The sequence below is a fragment of the Eulemur rufifrons genome, chromosome 30, assembly GCF_041146395.1.
Source record: "Eulemur rufifrons isolate Redbay chromosome 30, OSU_ERuf_1, whole genome shotgun sequence".
Lineage (NCBI taxonomy): Eukaryota > Metazoa > Chordata > Mammalia > Primates > Lemuridae > Eulemur > Eulemur rufifrons.
In genome coordinates, this window is record NC_091012.1 from 107,606,003 (window position 1) to 107,631,805 (window position 25,803).

A 25,803-nucleotide genomic window follows, 5' to 3' on the forward strand; every position below is an offset into this window, starting at 1 on the left:
AGGTTCTGCACTTTCTTGTTAGAGCTGTGCGTTTTAGATTTTATGGTATTTGATACTATATTGATTTAATCTTTTAACTTACATAGTATTTTCTGGTATGTATGCAAGTGATTTACCTCTGTGTGTTTATCTTTATCCTGACATTTTATGGAACTCTTTAATTCTAAAAGTTTCTCAGTTAACTTTCTTAGGCTGTTAAGTACATATCTGCAGATAACAGTTGTTCCCTACCTTTCTGAAAATTTTGCCTGTTAGTTTGGTTGTCGGTCTTATGCTATTATATTTACCAGAACTTTCACAAGACTGGAGCATAAGGCCACCAGAAATTGCAAGAGTTGGTGTAGAATGGACAGCTCAGAGGTATTCCACCAAAGGAACTGGGATACTTACATTACAACTCCTGTTCATCTTATAGAGGCCTGTATCTGGCACATGGTGAGGGTGAGGAGGACTACAGGGCACTAGAAGCCTGTCCCAAAGGTATACAAAGCAGTCTCTGAAGACTCAAGGAATTTCTCAGACAAAGAAATTCTGGTGTTGGAAGTTGGAAATCCAGCACTAAGAGGCCTTAAAGGAATATAGTAGGACCCTAGCAGCATCTACTTGAGGAGCTTTCTTTTCTCATTTCCCTACATTCTTCTCTCTCCTCACAAATTCTAGCTGTTTCTCACCCCCCCCACCACATACTTGTTTGGAGGTCATTATGATTAGGTACCAAAAAAAAAAAAAAGGGAGAGATGTGATTCTCCAGAATTCGAGAGCATCTGACTCTTCCTGAGTTTCTAAGGCACAGAAGTCACTGTCATTCCCATTGATGCTGCATCAGTCCTAGGCAACATGTCTTCCCATAAAATAAACCATTTTATCTGAGCAAAACATACAATCAACAAAAAAAATGGCTCTACACGAAAGAGACTGGCACTGTCAGCAATGGTGAGAGTGATTTGGAGCACAACCTTTCTCTGCAGTGGTGATGCCGGGCTTCAGAGAACTGAGCTGACCTGAAGGGCCTTTCAGGTACTTGGATCTGGGAGTAGCAACTTCAGGGACTGATTAATGAATGTCTCTTCCCAACCCCGGCAGTATTTCTCATGTCCTTGAGAAGCAGTAGGATGATGATGAGGACTTCTTAAGTTTCTTCCCTTCCAACTATTTTAGATTCTTCCTCTAAAATAATTATTAAAATCAAAATCAAACTTCCTGCTCTTTAAGTGGATGACGTTTCTATATTGGGTTTTGTTAATCTCCTATCTCACAAATTCTGGTGTCCTTATCAATGTACTTACTAATCATAACATCCATTTAAATAATCTCCTGTCTTTGTAAATAATTCTTCTCATCTGCAGTCTTTATCAGGGTGTCCTTTAAATCAGAATCCACTTAATAAAATTTGTAATGTTATGCTAACTTGGAAAGGTTTTACTGTAGCATATGGTGTTGACAAAAGAGCCCTGAGGAAGGGAATACTAAAGAAGTAAAATGTTTGCTATTAGATTGGCAGTCATTTAGAATTGTATTTATCATTATTGCTATTGAAATTTTAAACTAATATTTATTGAACATAATATTAGTGAATGGAATGACATTGGGTATATGAATACAGCCTAGGGTTTAGAGCTGCAGGAATTCGTTTAGTATAAATAACAGAAAGATAGATGACAATAAGATATGAAGCCTCAAGCAACATAAATACCTCTTCAAATACTTTTGAATGAAGCCAAATGTACATTGCTTTCAAACTTAAATAACTTAAAAATAAAATCCTTTTGAAAGCAAAAAGCACACCATTTGCATTAGTCACAATGGATAGCCAGAATGTTAGAGCTTGTGATAAAATGTTAATTAGCAATTGCAGAGATTTCCACTGCTGTTGTGCTTTGGAAATGGAACATTGAGTATGGCCGATTTCATTACCAACAGAGAAAACAAAGCCTCCAGTCGAATTACTTTTCTTTTCTCTTTCAAACCCTTTATAGCTAACATAACACATGGCTCAAAAATATGATGTAAATATTGTTTACCTCAGGTGGAAGGAGAAGCTTAATCCAGATCTATAATATAAATTAAGTAAAATGAGATTATAAAATTGGTATTTTATTTTTACTTTCTTTTCTGAGCTTCTATCTTCACCTTATTTCTAGTCACCCATCTATGGATGAATATAGCAAGTTGAATATAGATGGCACATTAATGCATATACCTATACAGAAATGAAGTAACTCTGAGAAGGTGATCATTTTACATTTAAACTAAATTTCTACTGGTGGAGTTTACCACTGGTATTGAAATTTGGGAGTGTGGCAAACAAAGGTTTGTTTTAAACTAGTGGCTGCTTTGGAAAAAACGTTGGTTTTGGAAGGGTTATAGAAATAATACAAAGGAGTAGGAGTTGAATTATAAAATGATGAGACAGATTTTTATATATGTTTCCTTTATTTTCATTTCTAGGGTAGCTGTAGAATTTGTTATAAGTTAAAGGTTCAGTGAAGAGTAAGAAGTTGTATACTTGGCTAGTACTAGAGTGTTTTTTAAAAATCTGGTTCTGGATGACAGCTAGGGGCAGGGAGGATTGTAGATAAGAATAGAGAAGAGAAAAACATTCACATGCTCGTTCCCAAGGAGAAAACCCAATGTTTATATAAGACAAAAATAAAAATAAAACATAATATCCCATTCAAGAATCCTTAGTCATGGAATGAAGAGGCTTTTATAGGGGAAATAGACAAGCACAAGTGTTTAGAATGTTGTACAAATGTGCTCCTTATAAAAAGGGCCTTTATTTGAAATAGAGCGAGGTACCAAAAATAATACTGAAAAACCTGCTTCTTTGAGACAATAAAGGCAAGGAAACTTCTAGAAAGATTTTCATCTAAAACAGATTAATTGTTTTATTGATTAAATAAATTTTTCATCTAGAAAATTTATTTATTTATTTTTGAACCTGAATCAACAAGATGTCAGAAGTTCTTCTTTGATCTTACTCCCTAAGCAACACGAAATGGCTTTAAAGCATCAAGGAGGACTATGGAGACAATTGTAGCTTAAGGAAGATCAGGACATACAGATGACCAGAAAATAATTCAGGAAACATGGAATAACAGGAGTCGTTGTTTGCCCACCACCGACCTCAAGCAGTTTTCTATGATTTAGTGATGAGATAGTGATTTGAGATTTAAATCCTCAATGGCCATTGTTAAATCTAGCTATATTACAGGATTTTTAAATTATATCAACATTTATATACATGTGTTTTGTTCCACAGTTAACAAATTGAACTTTTTTACCTTGTTAGAATTTCCAACCTAAGCAAAAGAACTATAAAGCTTGCAAATTCAACTCTAGGAGCTAATGGAGACTATTAAAATCCACTTCTATTATGTAAAATTTTTGCAATCTGGTTCTTACTCTCATTATAAGGACTTTTTTTCATTTAAAAATCAATAGTGTTCCACTTCTTAATCATTTTGAGATCAATATTAAATAACCAAAGCAGCTCTTAAAAAGGCGATTTAGCAATAAATTTTCAGCTAAACTAGAATTGGAGTAAATTGATTATATTCAAGTCTCAGCAGTCTTCCCCACTATGTTTTATGATATTAAGCCATGGCTATTATATTTAACATTACATAGGGTGACAGGACAAGGTAACAAATGTCTCCTACAGCTTTTATAAAAGCCAAAAGAGGAGGATATTGTAGTAAATACACACTTGAAAAACTTATTGCTGTAAATTGCAGAAGGGCTAAATTATTTGGGAGAAGATTAACCCCATTAATAATTCATTCTGCCTCTATAGGCAGCAGTAAAGATACTGTAGAACCAGTTAATAGCATTGACAGTCATTGTGCTGTTGAGAGTAACAAAATAGAAACAAGCAGCATGATATTCTTCCACTGTGAGACAAAGTGGTAAATAAAATTATACAGGTATAGGGTTTGTTAATCACTAAGAATTTGCTAATAATTCTGTATCTTTTTGGTTTGTGTAGTATTTGGTCTCTAGACACTCAGAAGCCCAATCAAATTTATATATTTCATGGCATTTATCACAATTATAATTAAAAAGTGGATTATCTAATTGGTAGCTTATTGCCTGTCTCTCCCAATAGAACCTAAGTTCCATGAGAACATGAGAATATGATCCATGTATGTCATAATTATCAATGTATCCTGCCTAGTACTATGTCAGGCACATAGAAAACACTATATACTATTCACTGAAAAAAATGCAGAAATTGAGTACATGAGTCATTATTTAATAGAAATATAAAATTGGAACAATTTATAAAGAATCTGTGAAAAAGTACATTTACAACATTAAGCAAAATAAAGAGTCCCATTCCTCAGTTATGTTTTTGCAATTGTTCTCTCAAGACTCACTGCTGTCAAAAGGTAGATTCTGTAATTACCTCAGGTGCTTGACCCTTCAGACAATACAGAGCAGCAGCATACCCTTCGCTCAGAAATAGGCTCTGGGAAAGAGTTTCCCCTTGGTTTTGAGAGGTTGTGAGTTGGGGCATGGAAGAGTTAATTTATCCAGGCACATTCAAGAACCACTACCACCATATTAATTTGCCCCATCTCATACTCAAAATAGACACTAAGATAAGGACCTGGGTGTGTATATTTTGTTTGAGAGGTGACCCAAGGCCACATAAGTGAGAAAGTCAGAAAAGCAAGACGGAGGAGAAAAGCTAATAGAGGGTGCATTAAAGAACAGGCCCTTCCTCTACCTTTTTTATTTTTATTAATTTTAATTTGAAAAGTTTTCTCTTACATAAAGCAACAAATACATAGGGGATTCAGAAAATCGTTTTTTTTTTAAATCAGGGTATTATGGGGGTACAAATATTTTGGTTACATGTGATGCGTTTGCTTCACCCTAGTTAGGGCTGTAAGTGTGCCCTTCCACCATACAGTGTGCTCCGTTTCCATTAGTTGTGGGTTTACACCCCTCCACCACCCCCACCTGATTGGCACTCAATGAGTATTACTACCATGTGAACACCTTAGTGTTGAAAAGTTAGTACCAATTTGATTGCTGGCACATGGGGTGCATGTTTTTGCATCCTTGAAATACCTCAAAGGATGGGCTCAATCTCTATACAGGATAATATAAGAGGTAGTAGTTCACCACTGTTTTTTGTAGTTGAGTAGTATTCCATGGTATACATATATCACATTTTATTAATCCACTCATGTATTGATGGGCATTTGGGTTGTTTCCACATCTTTGCAATTGTGAATTGTGTTGCTATAAACATTTGAGTACAAATGTCTTTATTATAGAATGTCTTTTTTTCCTTTGGATAGATGCCTAGTAGTGGGATTGCTGGATCAAATGGTATTTCTATCTTTAGCTCTTTGAGATACCTCCAAATTACTTTCCACAGGGGTTGTACTAATTTTCAGTCCCACCAGCAGTGTAAGAGTGTTCCAATCTCTCCATGGCCACACCAGCATTTGTTGTTTTAGGACTTTTTGATAAAGGCTATTCTCACTGGAGTTAGGTGATATCTCATTGTGGTTTTGATTTGTATTTTCCTAATGATTAAAGATGTTGAACACTTTTTTATATGTTTGCTAGCCATTAGTCTCTCTTCTTTTGAAAAGTTTTTGCTCATGTCCTTTGCCCATTTATTGATGGAGTTGTTTGATTTTTTCCTTGTTGATTTTCTTAAGTTCTATATAGATTCTTGTTATCAGCCATTTATCAGATGTGTTAAAAGCAAATATTTTCTCCCATTCCATAGGTTCTCTATTCGCTCTAATGACAGTTTCCTTGGCTGTACAGAAGCTTTTTAATTTGATCAGGTCCCATTTGTTTATTTTTGTTGTTGCTGTGATTGTCTTTGGGGTCTTCTTCATAAATTCTTTGCCTAGCCCAATGTCTGTAAGAGTTTTTCCAACATTTTCTCCTAGAATTCTTATAATTTCATGCCTTAGGTTTAAGTCTGTTATCCACCGCGAGTTGATTTTTGTGAGAGGTTAGAGATGGGGATCCAGTTTCAGTTTTCTGCATATGGATATCCAGTTTTCCCCGCACCACTTGTTGAGTAGAGATTATTTTCCCCAATGTATATTTTTGTCTGCTTTGTCAAAGATTAGATGACAATATGACGATGGTTTCATATCTGGGATATCCATCCTATTCCAAAGGTCTATATCTCTGTTCTTGTACCAGTACCATGCTCTTTTGGTTACTATAGCCTCATAGTAAAGTTTGAATTCTGGCAGACTGATGCTTCCCAATTTGTTCTTTTTGCTTAAGATTACTTTGGCTATACAAGGTCTTCTCTGGTTCCAGATGAAGCATAGAATTATTTTTTCTAAATCTGTAAAGAATGATGATCATATTTTGATAGGGATTGCATTAATTCTATAGATCACTTTAGGTAGTATGGATGTTTTAACAGTATTGATTCTACCAATCCATAAGCATGGTAGGGATTTCCATCTGTTTACATCTTCTATAATTTCTTTTCTCAGTGTTTTGTAGTTCTCCCTGTATATGTCTCTCACCTCCTTCATTAAGTATATTCCTAAATATTTAATTTTCTTTGATTCTATTGTGAAAGGTGTTGCATCTTTGATTTGATTTTTGGCTAGACTATTATTGGCATATATGAATGCCACTGATTTGTGTGCATTAATTTTGTAACCTGAGACTTTCCTGAATTCATTTATCAATTCTAGGAGTCTCTCAGTTCAATCCTTGGGGTTTTCTAGATATAATAGCATATCATCAGCAAAGAGTGAGAGTTTGACCTGTTCTGCCCTCATTCAGACACCCTTAATTCCTCTCTTTTGTCTGATTGCTCTAGCAAGGATTTCCAGCACTTTGTTGAATAGAAGTGGAGATAGTGGGCAACCTTGTCTGGTTCCTGTTCTAAGCAGGAATGCTTTCAATTTTTCTCCATTCAATATGATATTGGCTGTGGGTTTATCATATATGGCCTTAATAATTTTAAGGAATGTCCCAATCTATGCCTATTTTGTTAAGAGTTTTTATCATAAAAGTGTGCTGGATTTTGCCAAATGCTCCTCTAACTTTTTGTTTTATTCAGGCCCTCAGTGGATTGGATGGTGGCAGCCCAAATTGATGAAGGTGATACTCTTTACTGGGCCTACATATTCATATACTAATCTCTTCCAGAAATACCCTCAGAAACACATCCAGAAATAATGTTTCACAGCTATCTTGATATCCTTTAGCCCAGTCAAGTTGACACATAAAATTAACTATCACAGGAATCCTCAGGGAAACTATATGAAATACACTCTGGAATCTTTTCACAGAGGGATGGGAAGGCTAAGGCATTTTATGTACCAACTCTGATCCCCTATTGTTTGAAGGTTGTCCTGAGGAGTGTTAACTTTCTGCAAGGTCTTGTTGCATCCATGTATACTTAAGCAAGCTCTCATGGTACAAGAAGAAGCTCTCAAGCAGAGGACCAGGGAGCCATAGGTGCTTGAGGTGGGATCCATGCACAGGAACAGCTGCAGACGATCTTAGAGGTGGGTCAAAGGGCTATTGGGCAGGGCAGCAACAATGTCTGCTCTACCACTTCATTGTGTTTTATGATTTCATATTTACAAAGCTCTTCTTCATGTAGTTATAATTGAATTCTTACAAATACTCCTGTATTGTTAGAATTATTTCTAATATTCTTTATTCCTTTTTTATTTAAAGAAGTTGACATTTTAGGGAGGTGAAATTCCCTTCTTCAGGCAATAAGCAGCTCAGCCAGGTCTCAATCCTGGTCTTCTGACTTCAAAGTCCATACAATTTGCCCTACTTACACCACCTCAGGGAAGATAAGTTGGTTGGCTTTCAAATAAACGATGATACTAGTCAGTACATGGTGTGCCAGCCCCATAATTTATTTCAGTGTCAGTTTTTGCCTCTTACAGCAAAGGCAGAGAACAGTGGCCCATATTTAAGATTGAGGCTAAAAATAGGGCCCATCACAAGAGTTGACTACAAAAGACTCTGCTCCAGCTGAAAAGAATTCTGTTAGATAGAACCCACCAGACTGGTTTGTTCAGTGAGGCTCAATAAAATCACTCAACTTTTCTAACAGAAAAGAAATGTTTTTTTGGGGGGAAAGTCACTTGAGGAGAAATAAAGGGTCATTAACAAACCTGTTAAATAACACCAAGGAAATGCTAGCAGATGGTCACGTTCCCTAGAAACAAATACACGTTTACAGTCTCTTTTTCTTCAATCATCTGGAAACATCCACAAGACAAGCATAAGGGAGCTGTACTGTGTTTAGTTATATCTACCTTTTATCTCTAGGAAGTTGAATTATTTTTTATTTGAGTCAGACTAATAAATTAGCATTTTAGTCTGCATACTATAACTGTTGATATTTGCCTAAGACAAACACAGTTATGTATCATTGATTTTGGAAAGCTTGCAGGAACCCATATACTAAATAGGTAAAATTTGCACAAAGATTTTGACATTATTTTTCATAGGTGACACATTCTCCTAAAAGAAGATTTCAGCACTGAAGTAAACTATTTTGTTTCTTCCACAGTATAATGCGGACACCAGGACTGCTTCATCTAAGGTCTTTTCAAGATTAAGACTTCACAATTGTGGTATTAAATAAAGTATGTCAATACAAGGAAACTCTAAGAAAATCTTTTCAGCTGCACCAGCCCTATCTTCACCTCTCTGGTTACACACACATATTCTAATCTTCCACACAGAAGTCTTGGTTAAATTATCTTATTATTCATAAAATGTCATAATAAGCTGGAACACACTGGAATCCTGAGTATTTTAGGGCTGCTTCTTCCTTCCTACATCAGCTACTCCCTTTGCTTCTTCTTCTTCTTAGCATATCAAGCAGGTAAGAGGCAAAGCAGCAAAGTAAACACACAAAAAAGAATACGTCATTCTACTTTGTGTTGGATTTCTTGCTCTTTATGAAAAAAAGATTAATGTCTTATATATTGAATGACTTAGCATTTTGATCCTTCCCTTCCAGAAAAGAGACAAAAAAAAATGTTCAGGGAGACTTGACAACCACCATTTTTCCTTCTATCAGAAAAAATTAGTGATTAATAAATAGGCAGTCTCAGTACAACCTTGATTTTGTTGATTTTCCTATGATTTGCACTTGTATGCATACACGTGTATATTTGAAAACCAACTACTAGCATCTTTTGTTCAGAGTAATGTTGATAAAAATACTATAAGCTCCATGGATACAGGGATCAAATCTGTTGAATTTAATGTCTTACTTTCAGTGCTTTGCACCTTGCTTGGTGCATTGTTAGTATTAATAAAAGGCACTTTGTTGAATGAATGATTTAATTAATAAATGAACTAATGAGTAAAACAAAACAAATCAACACCTGAGGTGGAAGGCATCTTGATCTCTAAATTCACAGATAAAGCTTATTCAGTTTTCCACATTCCCCAAGATATATGGTATGGCTGGATCAGGAAATAATACTTGATTTTTTAAAATGCCATGCTGTCCTTGAAATCCCTCCTCTGTTCAAGCTTGATAAAAACTTGACTCTTCTCCTTGGCAAAAGTTCTCTCCCCTGACTCTACTTTCTCTCCTATAAATTGACTTTAGGCACCTGAGTCCTTCAATTCTTAAGCTTAAAGCTTTGCAGTGGAAATAGCAGAGGGCCTCTCCTTTTATTTCTTCCTCTACTCTCTCCCACCCACAAGCAGCCCACTTGGAGCAATAATTTGAAAAAAAGAAATTGTTCATGCTTTTGACTACTGATCATAGCAAAAGACAGCGAAAACAATTTCTAGTAACAGTGTAAATTAATGCAACTGCTTTGGAAAACTGGTAGTATCCAGTAAAAAGGAACATATGCACACCCTATGACCCAGCAATTCCACTCACAGGTAGATGCACAAGAGAAATGCATACATGTATTCACGAAAAGATATATGCAAGGATATTATAATGCTATTTGTGATATGCTCAAACAAGAAACTACACAAATGTCCTTCAACATTACAATAGAAAAATAAACCATGGTATGTTCAAACAATAGAATATTGTGTAAAAATGAGAATGAATAATTTGCAACTATGCACAAAGGTATGGATAATTTTTACAAATTGTTGAGTGAAAGAAGCCAGGCACAAAAAAAGTACATACTGTTTTTCTATTTACATAAAGTTAAAAAGCAGACAAAACTAACCTACGTGGTTAGAAGTTAGGAATTGAGATACCCTTGCAGAGAGGACTGTGACTAGAAGGGACACTTCCAGTCTCTTGAAGGCCTCTGGAGTTCTAATGATATTTTATTTCTTTATTTGGGTTCTGGTTACACAGGTATGTTCAGTTTTTAAAAATATATTGAGTTGTACATTATGATTTGTGCACTTTTTGTATGTATATCATACATCAGTAAAAAGTTTAAAAAGATGAAAGAAAGCCAAAACAAAAAGAGAAATTTTATTCTGAATGAGAGAATATCATAAGACAATAGATACATTACAGGGTGAATAGTAAATAACATTGAAATGGATGAAAGTGAAGAAGTGAGAGCTATAACTTTTTAAATATCAGGTGTAATATCTTTGACCTTGATAATGATAAACTACTTCTTCCACCCCTCCTTATCTGGCACCTCCTTTCTTCTTTTCTATTTACAATAAATGTAAATGCTTATGTCAACCATAGGAGAATATTAATGTATTTTTATCAACATTGTTCTGCAGAAAGGATGCTAGTAGTTTATTTTCAAATATACACATATACACACACAAGTGAAAATCATAGGAAAATGAATAAAATCAAGGTTCTACTGAGACTGCCTATTTATTAATCATTAATTTTTTCTGATAGAAGGAAAAATGATGGTTGTAAAGTCTCCCTGAGCATTTATTTGTCTCTTTTCTGGAAGGGAAGGATCAAAATGCTAAGTCATTCAATATATAAAATATTAGTCTTTTTTCATAAAGAGCAAGAAATCCAACACAAAGTAGAATGACGTATTCTTTTTTGTGTGTTTACTTTGCTGCTTTGCCTCTCGTTTGATATGCTAACAGGAAGAAGGAGAAGCAAGGGGAGTAGTTGATATAGAAAGAAAGAATCAGTCCTAGAATATTCAGTGTGCTCTAGATTATTATGAAATTTTATGAAGGATAAGATAAATTAGGCAAGACTTCTGCATGGAAGATTAGAATGTATTAAATATATAGTAATTTAGTAACCTGTGAGATATGTTAAAGATAGAGTAAATGTAATGATCAGAAAAAAAACTAAGAGTCTACTGAGAGATAGGAATGGAAGAAACAAGTCATATTCATCACAAATAGCTGACAGCCATGTCATTTCCTAAATCGACCATCCATTGGAAAGTATAGTTCTATTTAGGCCCCACATGTGCCCTACTCAGAAAATTCTGATAAAATTTGTGACTATTCAGTATGCTTATTGGTGGCCTACAGCTGTGGCCAGGTGTATTATCCATCCATCTCTCCAATAAAGCAATTTTGTGCCATTAGCCTGGGGCCCCTTCTGTCTCTGGTTCTTCTTGCTTGAACCTCAACTCTGGTCTCATAACCACACTCTCAGCAAGGAAGGCTGAAACATCAGAAAGAGTTAGGATCATTGCTGGCCCCAGGATTCAGGCAGTGTGATTCTTCTACCCATCTAAGTGTGTAAACCTACCCCAACTCTTTACCCTTGCTTCTCTCTGTGTGCTTTCAATTGTTTTCATAAATTGTGTGATTTGCCTATCGTAAGTTGGTCCATGTTCTATGGTCTCTGGGGGAGCCTATATGCTACTTAGAGGCCACTGTTGTATCAAGGTAATATTCCGCACAACAATATCCAAATGACCTCCTTTCTAACTCACACGGACCAAATGTTAGCAACGACAGAAGAAAGTGAGTAACTCAGTCAAACTGCCATCAGGAAAACAAAGCCTGTGACCTAAAAGCTATAATAATAACAAGAATGAAAGCCTTGAACTCAAGTATCAGAAAGCTTCTTGCAATAGGACTGAAATAAAAATTCCGTGAATTCATCCAGGATTTCTCTCAAAAATACTCACTTATTTTCAGAATGTAAAACCACCGATGACATGCTCAAGTGTTTCAGCAAACAGAATAATAATGCACATTTATGTTCAAAGCACATTAACTTTTGTAAAGGATTTAGAATACCTGCCATATTTTACCTTACATTTTTGTGAAATTAAAGATAAAACACTTAATGAAAATGGAAGTCAGTATAATGTTTTCCCTTTTGAGTAAAAACGCAATGCAAACTGATGAAGAAAGGAAAGAATACAATGTCAGAGCTATTTGTAATGTTCTTTTGAGCTTACTCAACAATATGGAAGACTATAGGTTTATTGACAGAGAAAAAATAAAACAAAGTTTCTGCATTTATCTGATCCCAATATTTTCTTGTTTATCTGATTTTCTCATTAAGATTTAATAGCTTATAAAATTGTGGATTTTTTAAAAATTCCTTTATTATGAAAACTTTCAAACTTAGAGAAAATAATACAGTGAGCCCATATATCCAAAACCTAGAGGTTAAAATTTTTAATATTTTTACCATAGTTTCTTCATCTATTTTTGACTAAAACATTTTAAAACAAATTATCAACTTCATGATATTTCATTTCAAAATACTTCAGTTTACATATCTAAAGGGGACATTCTTCTACACAACCACAATATCATTATCACATTTAACAAAATTAACTCTTTCCTAATATCATCTAATACCTGACCTATATTCACATTCTCCAGTTGTCTCCAAAATGTCTTCTACAGCTGGTTTGTTTAAACAAGGACTACACATTCCATTTATCTGTGAAATTCCTAAAGTCTTTTAATCTACAACAGCTGTCACATTCTCTTTTTCCATGATATTGACTTGTTAAAAAATACCAGGCCAGTTATCCTTAGAATGTGCCACCTTCTGGAAATACAGACGGTCCCTGATTTATGATGATTCAACTTGCAATTTTTTGACTTTAAGATGCTGCAAAAGCAACACATATTCACTAGAAACCGTAATTCCAATATTTAATTTTGATCTTTTCCTGGGCTAGGGATATTCTATATGTACGATACTCTCTTGCCATGCTGGGCAGCGGCAGTGAGCCAGTCTGTTTTTTTACTTTCAGTACAATATTTGATAAATTACATAATATATTCAACACTTTATTATAAAATAGGCTTTGTGTTAAATGATTTTGCCCAACTGCAGGCCAATGTAGTGTTCTAAGCACATTTAAGGTAGGTAGACTAGGCTAAGCTATGATGTTCCCTAGATTAGGTGTATTAAATGCATTTTTTTAGTTTTAATTTTTTATTTCAGCTTATCATAGGGGTACAAATTTTTAGGTTACGTATATTGCCCTTGCCCCCCACCCTGAGTCAGAGCTTCAAGTGTGTCCATCCCCCAGATGGTGTGCATCGTACTAATTATGTATGTATATACCCATCCCCTCGTCCCCCCTTCCATCTGCCCAACTCCTGGTACATGTTATTCCTATATGTGCACTTAGGTGTTGATCACTGAAACCAATTTGATGGTAAGTACATGTGGTGCTTATTTTTCCATTCTTGGGATACTTCATTTGGTAGAATGGGTTCCAGCTCTATCCAGGAAAATATAAGAGGTGCTATATCACCATTCTTTCTTATAGCTGAGTAGTATTCCATGGTATACATATACCACATTTTATTAATCCACTCATGTATTGATGGGCACTTAGGTTGTTTCCTCATCTTTGCAATTGTGTATTGTGCTGCTATAAACATTCGAGTGCAGATGTCTTTTTTATAGAATGTCTTTTGTTCTTTTGGGTCAATGCCCAATCATCGGATTGCTGGATCAAATGGTAGATCTACTTGTAACTGTTTAAGGTATCTCCATATTGCTTTCCATAGAGGTTACACTAGTTTGCAGTCCCACCAGCAGTGTGTGAGTATTCCTATCTCTCCACATTCATGCCAACATTTATTGTTTTGGGACTTTTTGATAAAGGCCATTCTCACTGGAGATAAATGATATCTCATTGTGGTTTTGATTTGCATTTCCCTGATTATTAGAGATGTTGAGCAATTTTTTCATATGTTTCTTGGCCATTATTCTGTCTTTTTTTGAAAAGTTTCTGTTTATGTCCTTTGCCCATTTTTTGAAAGGGTTGTTTGATTTTTTCTTGCTGATTTTCCTGAGTTCTAAATAGATTCTAGTTATCAGCCCTTTATTGGATATGTAGGACGTAAACAGAACTCTAGAACAAATGGGCTTGACTGACATTTGCAGAACATTCTACCCAAAAACCACTGAATATACGTTCTTTTCATCAGCTCATGGGACATTCTCTGAGATTGGCCATATCCTAGGTCACAAAGCATGTCTCAAAAAATTTAAAAAAATAGAAATTATACCATGCCTCTTCTCAGATTACAGTGGAATAAAATTAGAAATCAACCCCAACAGATACTGTCATCTCTACACAAAGTTGTGGAAACTAAACAACCTTCTGCTGAATGATTATTTCATAAATGAGGAAATCAAGAGGGAAATCAAACGATTCTTTGAACTAAATGACAAAGGAGACACAAGTTATTTCCATAAATGCCTATATCCAAAAGACAGAAAGATCACAAGTAGACAACCTAATGAATCATCTCAAAGAGCTGGAAGAAGATGAACAGACTGACCCCAAACCCAGCAGAAGAAGTGAAATTAATAAGATCAAATCAGAACTTAATGAAATTGACAATAAAAACACTATACCACTATATGGAAGATTAATAAAACAAAAAGTTGGTTCTTTGAAAAAATAAATGCATTTTTAACTTGTGATATTTTTGACTTACAATGGGATTATTGGCAAATAACCCCGTCGTAAGCTGAGGAATATCTGTATCTGTTTCCTCATGGTGATTTGATTAATTTGTTCTTCTATTCCCTGTATTTCCTAAAAACTATAAATGAGATCTATAAGTCTGATTACTTTCAAGTTAAACATTTTGTTGTAAGAATATCATAGGTGTGCTATGCACTTTTTATTGTATCACATTAGGCAGTACATAGGTCTTGTTCTACCCTTTATGTTTCCTGTTATTCTCAAAGTTAATTTTTGTTAGTTGAAGTTGAAACATTCATTTCATGTGCTTTGGTCTTAGGCTAAAGAAAATGGCCATCAGTGACATCAATAATTATTTTGATGATGAGCAAATTATCTTTAACATTAATTAAACTAGCCAGCTAGTGGGTATTAATCATATCATATAATCATAGGTACCATATATTGGCCTCCATTTTGGAACAAATATACCATTCACAAGGTCTTATAAAAGAGAATATTTCTTAACTAAAACAAAATGTAATTGTTGGAATAGGCACCAAGCTTTCATAGAAATAAGTTCCTTCTATAAAGTGGTAAGCATATTGATTAAAAGACATAGATTTCCTACCTAGCTTCTTGGATCAGTCTTTATATATTAACCTTATGTATGACTTTTTTGTAGTTTTTTTGCAGTTGAGGACTCTTGAAAAATCTCCCCTAAATTGCCTTCACTTGACTACTGAAGTTACTTAATAGAGGCATTGGGAAGAGTTTTTCATTTATTACTTTTGGCATGTTATTGAAAAACATCTCTTATCAACAAATGTGTTTGCTATGCTAATGAGACAGAACTCAGAAGAAATATTTTTCTTCCCTCTGCTCATAGTCCCCAATTTATTCTGGCCCTCTAAAATCAGTTTCTGGTTTCTCTGGATTACACATAAATTCTCCATCTCATTTCAGTTGGAGGTCAGAATTTTAAACACATATTATGACTTTGGAATGACAATACATGGTAGAAAAGAGCTTGCCAGTCCATTGCCTCTTCTTCCTCTAGAAACCATTCCATCATACCACACACACACACACACACACACACACACACACACCAGTAGCCCACGAGAACCCTGAGAGACACAACCAATCCAGTTTTTCAAAGACAGAGAAAACAATCTCATATCCTCAATGTCAAAGAACAGTCATTCTCTCACAGATTTTCAGTTTCCTGTACCAGTTCTCATGAGATCTGGCAGTTTTTTTCTACTCAATATTTATATATGCAGTATTTACAATGTTACATCACCCTAGGTTTGATTTGACTAATGGAAAGTTGCTTTCTGTTGCTTCCAACTACAGAGGCTTACAATGTAATATGTACAGATATCACCTCTTGGTTTTCTAATCTGAAAACTGACAACAAATAAAACACCACAGTCTCCCTCTTTGCACTACCTCTTTTTGTAAGCTTAATTTTTTTTAGCTGTGGATGAGATGATGTGTGTCTTTGGAATCTTTCTTCTTTTAATGCCAGGAATTGATGCTATGCTTTTGCATAGCATTTAGGTTACTTTTATTTTGTGATCACTATGAATCGTGAAGCTGATTGCTATGGTTTGGATATTTGACTCCTCCAAAATTCATGTTAAAATTTGATCCTTCATGTGGCAGTGTTGGGAGGTGGGGCTTAGTGGGAGGTAACAAGGGCAGATCCCTCATATATGGCTTGGTGCCATTCTCACAGTAGTAAGTTCTTGCTCTCAAGAGACTGGATTGGTAACTCAAGGGAATGAATTAGTTCCCATGAGAGTAGGTTGTTAAAAACGGCCTGGCACCTCCCCTCTCTCCCTCTCTCTACCTTTCTCTCTCACCATGTGAACTATGCACATGATGGTTCCTCTTCACCTTCTGCCATGAGTAGAAGTGGCCTGAGGCCCTCACCAGATACAGATGCTGGTGCCATGTTTACACAGCCTGCAGAACTGTGAGCCAAATAAACCTCTTTTCTTTTTAAATTACCTAGCTTCAGACATTCTTTATAGCATCATTAAACAGACTAAGACACTGATCAAGCTTGACTTTTCATTTTCATGACCAGAAAGCTTAAAAATAAATTTGACACCCACATAGAACAGCAGTTTAGGAGTTGGTTAAATGTAATTTTCCACTAAGCTCATTCCTTGATCTATTTTCCAAAATTATCTTTGTTTCTTCTTTCCCTCCTCTCTCTCGCACACCTTTGTCCATATTATATAATGTTGTCTGATTTTATAAACTTTTAAAATAAATATAAATAAATGAATTAACATCCCACCCAAGAACTTAGCACACAGTGTATGCATCAAAGATGCTCCATGAAACAGTTGTTTTCTTCCACTTAAGGCCACTAACAGTCGTCTGAATGCAATAAGCCGTAACTACCTAATAGAAAACCATCTGGGACCTTAAGTAAAAGGTTCTGCCCAAAAGATTTGCTGTTATTATCTATATCTACATCTTTATCTATCTATCTATCTATCATCTAATCTCTATCATATAGATGAAATTTTGAAAGTTTATGATAATATTCAATATATTAACTTAGTTACAAAGAAATGTTTTAAATAGCATTGTTTAAAAATATAATACTGTATAATTTTTTTCTTCTCCCATTTCATGAAGCACTTTTATTCAAACCCTTTATAGCCATTTTCAACATCACTCATTAGCATTACTGTTCCTATCACTAGACCCTTTAAAAAATACTTTTTATTATGAAAGTTTTCCAACATTCTAAAAAGAGAAGCTTAGAATCTTTCATATACCTATTGCCTTTCTTCAACAATTTTCAATATATGATCAATTTTATTTCATCTATGTCTCTACTCATTTCCCTTCTTTGCACCTCACTGGGTTATTTTGAAGGAAATCCCAGACATCATGTAATTTCATCCTTAAGTATTTCAGAATGTATCCTAAGCAATAAGAAATTTGTATTTTGCAACATAAATATAATATTTTTGTTTCTAATAAAGTTAATTATAACTTTTAACTTTATTAAAATGACTAGTTGATGTTAAAATATCCCTAATTGTCTAATTTTTAAAAATATAATACAATTGCTTTGTTTAAATCAAGATCCAAATAAATGATTACATTTACTCAATATATCTTTTAAGTCTCTTTTAAACCATAGATTTTTGACCCTCTTCTATTTTTAGCAGAAATTTATTTATTGAAGAAACTATTTCTGGTAATCATGTGGACAATAGCATTAGTATTGATATTCTGAAGCTAATGGTAAAATAAAGGAAATTAGTAATCATATTAACATTGCTAGGAACCAAGATTTTCAGTGAAAGAGAAAGGAAATACAGACAAAAATCAAAGACATTAAATAAAAACCCTATGAAACCTAATTTGAATTGTATGTACCCATGATACATTTTCTCCTAAAAATATTAGGTCAAACCATGTGAAACTGCTTATCGTCTACATTTTTGATTTATAGAAAAGTCAATTTCATATGATTCAAAACCATATGCTTCATACTATTCCTAGCTTTGTCCAAAAAGGCATGGAAACAATGTCTAAACTAATAGCAACAAGTGTTCCTACCACGCAAATTGTGGTATCTAAATACCATTTCCTACTAAAAGGAAAAAGCATTCTTTGGAGAAATGGCTAATTCTAGAGCTGGGGTAGAAAATGTGTAAGATATACTTTAAATATGTCATCGTATCATAAAGCAAGGACACTGACAAAGGATATTGGGGTTGGGTCAAAAAGACTTAGGAGCCAATTTGATGTTTTTGATGATTCTTGTACACAAATTGAGTCAAGAACATTTTCTCTCACACTTTCAGAACTATGCAAGATTGGGGAATTTGGCTTGAACTAGTTAATCAATAATAGCTTCTGGTGGTGATTTTCTCTTTCTCATTTTCCAATAGATTTACCTTTCTCTAGAGGATTGGTGAGTGACATTTCATTGATGAACTTTCTTTCAGAACATTTACCACTTGACCCTAGAGAAGTTGAATAGGTTAGAGGAGGTCATGATTTACGTTTCTGGTCAATATAGAAACATGCTTATATAAGTATGAGCTACATTTAATTTTGGAGTTATCTGTATAAAGAGACAAAGGTCCTTTACTTTGGGAAAAACAAGAACAAAACTAGATGGGGATCATTATCACCAATAACTGCCAAATGTCCCTAAGCATAGGGAAGCTATCTGTAATTCTAGTGATTACGATGAGGGGAGTTTCATGGATCCTTCTAAGATACTATGAAGTTCTTCAATAGGAACTAAATAATTGTTTGCATCTAGTAAGTCTTACTCTAACTAAAAATAGAGATAAAAATATTAGAAAGTGTATAGACATTCCTACCACACTGCCTTTGTACATCTGAGAACTAAATGAAACAAAAAACATTAGGAATAAATCCTGAATTTCTCACAGGCCACTTATGTCAGTAGATAAAAGCAGAGAAATGGGCAAAGTTATCTGAAGTCTTTATCCATTGTTTCCAGCTGGTGTTTTCTATATGTGATAAATTCTCTGGACATGAGAATAAATAAGCAATGGAAGCCTTTCAATGCAAAATACTTTCCACCAGGAAAGGTGGAAAATGCCCTGCTGAGAGATGGGGATAGAACTAGACTAACCTGAGAGTAAACCTCTTCTTTGGCAGAACTATAAACTGCCAATGCTTTATTTTCTTTTCCTGAATAAACCTTTGATCATTTTGGGCTTTTTCTTATCTCTTATTTTCCACATGAGCAACTTTCTGTCGATTCTACCTTTTAAGTATTTCTCCCATATCATTTTCTCCATTGCTTCTCCCATTATCCAAAAAGTCCTTATCATTTACCTAACCTAGCCCTATAGCCTCCTGATCACAGCTTCTTCCATTCTAATCCATCGCCACTCTCATACCTTTTTCTTTTTGAAAAACATATTTGAGCATGCCATTCCCTTTCTTCAATGTTAAATAAATAAGGTTTAAACACCCAAATATGGCATTAAAAGCCTCTTCACAATTTTAATCCTTGCTTTCCCTCCTCTGAGCCCTCTTTTCGACTAGGCCTCATCTTTGGGCCTGCCTAGACTGGTTTTTATCAAGAATCCTGCTAAATCAGTTTAGAGTGAATCCCCACACTTCATATCTGATCACTCTCAATATCTGATCAAGTTTATTGTCCCCCACCTTTGATGTGTAGGTCATTTTGCCATAAGCAAGAATCCTGTGAAGTTAGTTTTGTAAGAATTCTCCTATCCCTCATGTCTCCTCTTAATAATTTTCCATCCACTGACTTCCTCATTCTTCTCATTGGCTATAAATCTCCAGCTATCTTTGCTGAGAGTATCCCTTACCTGAAATGTTTGGAACCAGAAGTATTTCATATCTTGGATTTTTTCAGATTTTAGAATATTTGAATATATACAATGAGATATCTTGGGGATGGAACCCAATTATAAACAAAATATGTATTTGTGTTTCATATATACTCTATTTACATAGCCTGAAGGTAACTTTATACAATATTTTTGTTTTGACTGCATTTTGACTGTGACCCATCACATAAGGTCAGGTGTGGAATTTTGCACTTGTAGCCTTGTTTTGGGGCTTTGAAAGTTTTGGATTTTGGAGCATTTCAGATTTTGGGATTTTGGATTATCAATAGGAATGCTCAACCTGTATTTGGAGTTAAGTCCAATCTCTCTCCTGTACTGCAGTAGTCTTGACATCTATCACAATTGTTCTGAGTAAATTCTTCCTTAAAAAGTGTTTTCCCATTTTAAAAAGTGTCAGAATATTTTTTCTTTAACAAGACCAACTCTGAAGTTTGAAATGATTACCTTTTATTAATATTTAAAACATCAATGTGAACCCAAATAGCATCCACAGAGGAGGCACAACTTTCTCTCTCTCTCTCTCTCTCTCTCTCTCTCTCAGATATCGGAGTGACTATGGCCTACTAGGATCCTGTCAGGGAGAGTACATGGCCAGAGCTGGCCCAGAACTGAATCATCTTCCATAGAAAATATATCCCAAGCCTATCCAGCTCAGTATTTTCTTATCAAAATTGGTTCTATGACACAACATAATTCTTTTTTTAAACCCAAAGCATGTGGCTAAGTTTGACAGGAAATCTGATCTCAGTCTTGTGGTGGGATTTATGATGTCCAGAAGAATATGGATAAGGGGCCACTTACCAATTTCTGTCTGAGCCCCAGTCTTTCTACATCCCCTTTCATTTGAGAAGTTTAAGTTTAATTCCACTATAGGCCTAACATTCCCAACAGGGGCCTGGCCAGGTGCTTCTTTCAGGGTTACCTATAACACAGACCAACTGCTTCCTGCCCCAGAGGTAGAGCCTAGAAGATCCTGTGTTTTAAAACACAGTGTTGGCTGTTCTTCCAAGAGGGGCATGGGACTAAAACATCCTTTACTATCTTTCCTATCTCCTACTGCAGCAGCAAGAACAAGGCAGACTTTGACATCTCCATAGATGATCCTGCCACACTGACTTACAATAATTTTCAGCTCTCCTCATCATCCTCTGAAATCTGCTATTTCCCCCCCCACCGACCATAACAGTGAATCTAAATATCTATAGTGAGTTACTACATGTAGTAAAAAATAAAGGGACCTCAGATTCCATATCTCCCTCTCCATGGCTTAATTACATTATCCTTTCTCTCTGGACTGGCACTCTGTCACAAGCATCTCCCCTGAGGGCCATTGTCAAGCATGGAAAGCAATCCAAAAATGTTAGGGGAGTCATATTTCTGGCTCCTTCTAAAGTGGAAGCAGAAGTATATGCTACTGGGAACTTTCAGTGACTGGCTTCTCTTGGGAAATCCTTAGTGACTGAGGGTCAAGCTTTATAACCCCAGGGGCAACTAGTGTCTGGACCCAATGGAGGCAAAAAACATTTCATTTTTTCACCATAACTGCTCTCCCCCAAGGCAAAATAGAAGGTTACAGGTTTAGCAGTTTCCAGAATTCTTTTAAAAAAGAGTTCTCTGTGACCTTATTCAGAAAAGTAAAATTATACAAAGAATCTTCATTTTGAATCTGTAAAACCAAAATAAAAGTAAATATTTCTGAGTAGTAAAGTTGAATGGCAACATCACACCCACATGCAGTCTATGACATCCAATGCTAATACCAATATAATGATTTCCTGCTCCAAAGTATCTCTGTTACTTTTTGAAATAAAATCAATGGACTAGAATGTTAAAACTCAAAGGGACCTTAAATATATTTTGCAGATGAGAAACTGAGGCTTAGAGAAGTTAAATTACTTTCATGGCAATCCTTAGGTATCTAGGAACTTAATACCACTCCCTTTCTACCTCAAAAATTACTTTTCCAGGAAAACTTGACAAAAAGTGAAAATATTTGCCCTTATTGCTCTCTCTGTGCCATTAACAAGACATTTTCCCCAATTTTCAAGATTTAGGCTTCACATTACCAACTGAGAAAAAATCAATATCTATATCTATATATGACATAGGAATCCTATCCAGTCCATATAAAGAGCTCCTGCAAATCAATGACAAAAAGATGACAATCTCATTAAAAATGGGCAAAAGACTCAGGCAAATATATTATAAAAGAACATTTAAGAATGGCTGATAACCAAAAAAAGGTGTTTATTTAACATTGTCAATCTTCAAGAAAAACACAAATCAAAATCAAAACGAGATACCCTTTCAGTGCAAAGGCAATTTATGTAATCAAAGCATTTATACCCCTGTAATACTCTGAAATAAAATAATAATAGTAATGATAAATCAAAAAAAGATACCATTCCATTTGATACCCACTGGAATGTCCAAAATAAAAAGGATAGACAATACAAGTGGCGTTGGTGAGGATGTGAAGCAACTAGAACTTCATAAATTGTTGGTGGAAGTATAAAATGACTTAACTACTTTGGAGAACTGTTTGTCAGTCTCTTAAAGTTAAAACTGCATCTACTATATGACCCAGCAGTACTATTCCTAGGTATTTATCCAAAAGAAATGAAAATATATGTCTACAAAAAATATTTGTACAAGAATGCTCACTGCAAACAGCAAAAGCAATATTGAGCAAAAAGAACAAAGCTGGAGACATCATACTAATCAACTTCAAAATATACTATAAAGCTATAATAATCAAAACAGCATGGAACTGGCATTAAAACAGACACAGAGAATAATGGAGCAGAATTCAAAGCCCAGAAATAAACTTATTCATTTATGGTCAATTGATTTTTGACAAAGGAGCTAAAAACAAACAGTGGGGAAAAGACAGTCTTTTAATAAATGACACTGGAAAAACCAGATATCCTTATGCAGAAAAATGAACTTAGATCCTTATCTCACACCACATACAAAAAAACAACTCAAAATGGATTAAGGATTTAAACATAAGACCTGCAACTGTAAAACCACTAGGAGAAAACCATAGGGGAAAATCTCCTTGACATTGGTCTAGGTGATAATTGTTTGGATATGGTCCCCAAAACACAGGCAACAAAATAAAAATAGGCAAAGCTTCTGTGTAGCCAAGGAAATAATCAACAGAGTGAAGAGAACATCCATGGAATAGGAGAAAATGTTTGCAAAACATACATCTGATAAATGGTTAACATTCCAAAAGATATAATGAATTCAAACAACTCTAGCAAGAAAACAAATAACCCAATTAAAAAATGGGCAAAGGACCTGACTAGACATTTCTTAAAAGAAGACATATAAATGGTCAACAGTTATATGAAAAAATATTCAACATCACTAATCATCAGAGAAATGTAAATTAAAACTACAATGAGATATCACCTCACACTTGTTCAAATGGCTAAAATCAAGAAGATGAAAGATAACAAGTGCTGATGAAAATGCATAGAAAAGAGAACACTTGAACTCTGTTGGTGGGAATGTAAATTAATACAACCATTATGGAAAGCAGTGTGGCACTTACTCAAATGATTAAAAATGAAACTGCCATATGATCTTGTAATCCAACTTCTGGGTATATATCCAAAGGAAATGAAACCAGCATGTCAAAGAGATAACCACATTCGGAATCAACCTCAGTGTCCATCAACAGATAAATGGATAAAGAAAATGTAGTACATAAACACAATGGAATACTATTCAGTGTTTAAAAAGAAGAAAATGCTGTCATTTGTGGCAATATAGATGAACCTGGAGGACATTATGTTAAGTCAAGTAAGCCAGGCACAGAAAGACAAATACCACATGATCTCACCTGTATGTGGAAATTAAAAATGTTGAAGTCATAGAACTAGAAAGTAGAATGGTGGTTACCCTGGACTAAGGGGATAGAATGAGGAGATGTTGGTCAAAGGATACAAAATTTCAGTTAGATATCAGGAATAAATTCAAAAGATTTATTGTATGACATAGTGACTATAGTTAATAGCAACACATTATATTTTGAAAATCGCTAACAGAGTAGATTTTAAATGTTCTCACCACACCGAAAAAAAGATAAGTGTGTGAGGTCATGCAGATGTTAATTAGCTTGATTGAACCATTCCACAATGTGTACATATTTCAAAACATCATGTTGTACATGATAAATATATACAATTGTTGTCAATTAAAAATTAAATTTAAAAAAGAATGTTCATAGCACTTTTATTTTTACTAGCCAGTGATTAAAAGCGACCCAAATACTTTTCAAGAGAAAAATGGATAAATACACTATGGTATATTCACATGATGGAATATTACTGAGCAAATAAAAATGAATAACTACTGATAAACACACAATATGGATAGATCATAGACATGTTGAGCAAGAGAATCCAGACACAAGAGTATACATTATATTATACCATTTATATTAAGTTATAGAACAATTAAAATAATTGAACAATTAAAATAATTAAACAATTAAATGATTAAAGCAATTACATTAAACAAAATTATTTCATTGATTAATTTAATTGTTTGGTTGAGTCAAATTAAATTAAAACTGTTAGTTAATTAAACAATTAAAACAATTTCTATGTTAATAAAATCAGGTCAATGGTTATCTTTTGGGAGAACTTTCTCAGGTGATATAAATGTTCTATGTCTAATTTTGAATCTTAATTATACAGATGTATACAATTGTCAAAACTTATTTGAACAACAACACCAAAGATCTATGGGTGCGTGTGTGTGTGTTTGTGTGTGTGCGTGTGAGTGTGCAGTAAAAAAATGATTGAATAAAGCCATGCAAATGTTCAGTAGAATGGTTTGGTCATTTTATAAGACTAAATTTAGTTTGATGAAGAAAACAGGGAAATCAATTTATAGTTGAGTAATTTTCTGCTTCCAATTCCTGTGATCAACTTATTGGCTCTCTCCATTTTATCTTCATATGTGCTTTTGGAATTTCAATGGTTTTTCAATAAAGACATTGTTTATATCATGTGGATCAATAAATTTTTGTATATTTATTTATTTAGATGTTCAATAAGTACAGAGTATTTTAGAAGGCTTATTTTTATACTGCCCCCATCACTTATATTCATTAGAAATGTTTTAGCTGCAGGTAACAGATAACTTGACTAAAATAGCTTAAAGCACAAATAGTTTTGTTTATTTAATAAAAAGCCCTCAAGTGGGTGGTCTCAGAGGTGGCCCAGAATTTTAATGATGTCCTGAGGACCCGAGTTCTTATACCTTTCTATTCTGTTATTATCAGCATGATGGCTTTCATCCTCAAATTTACTGCTTCCCCTGGAGGGGGGCATTTGCTAGCCAAAGCAGGGTTTCCTTAGCAAGGAAGAAGAAGAAATAGCTTTTGAGTGGGCAACCAAAAGTATATGCTTCAATTCTAATGTCTTATTTTAAGAAAATATAAGCCATTCTTGTCTACCACATGCAAAGGAAAATGTTATGAACAATGACCTAATTGTAGCTACTCCAGTGAACATTGATACAATTATATTAATAATTAGAGTGAGCATAATTGTGGACTTGCTTCT